General features: G+C 45.9%; 1 protein-coding gene across 1 annotated transcript in view; it reads left to right on the top strand.

The window, feature by feature from the left end:
• Positions 1-392, top strand: part of LOC119594125 (frizzled-5-like) — a 228,914-nt gene that overhangs the window by 162,079 nt on the left and 66,443 nt on the right. Inside the window, exon 4 of the mRNA XM_037943190.1 lies at positions 115-160. The gene's annotated coding sequence lies outside the window, so the exon portion shown is untranslated. The remainder of the gene's footprint in view (positions 1-114; positions 161-392) is intronic.

Genomic DNA, 392 nt, shown 5'->3' with positions numbered 1-392 from the left:
TCGAGACAGAAATTAACAAAGAAAGCGTTCATTCCCACCGAACACAGCCTTTAAACTGCCCAAGGATCCTCATTTTCAATAAAACCAAGCACTAACCTCCATTGCCTCTTCCAGACGCGAAAGGAGCGTTGGCGAGCAAGCATTCCCCGCAAGCACAGAGGTAAGTAACGCCTAACAGTTGCTTGTAGCTCTTAACAAACGTTTACGAGCAGCAACGTTTACCAGGAGGAACGTTTGCACGAGGGAAACAGCCAGTTTTCGAGCCATTTGATAAGCATTTAGCAGCAGGAACAATTACTGCAGGCGGTACCACATTCCTGTAATAGAAGTGTATTGTTATGGCTTCCGCGAGCTAGAGTTTATGTTACGGGCCTTAATGGCAGGAAAATCAT

This window comes from Penaeus monodon, chromosome 33 (genome assembly GCF_015228065.2).
Source record: "Penaeus monodon isolate SGIC_2016 chromosome 33, NSTDA_Pmon_1, whole genome shotgun sequence".
Lineage (NCBI taxonomy): Eukaryota > Metazoa > Arthropoda > Malacostraca > Decapoda > Penaeidae > Penaeus > Penaeus monodon.
The sequence above is the reverse complement of the archived record's forward strand: the minus strand, read 5'-3'. Positions and strand labels throughout refer to the sequence as shown.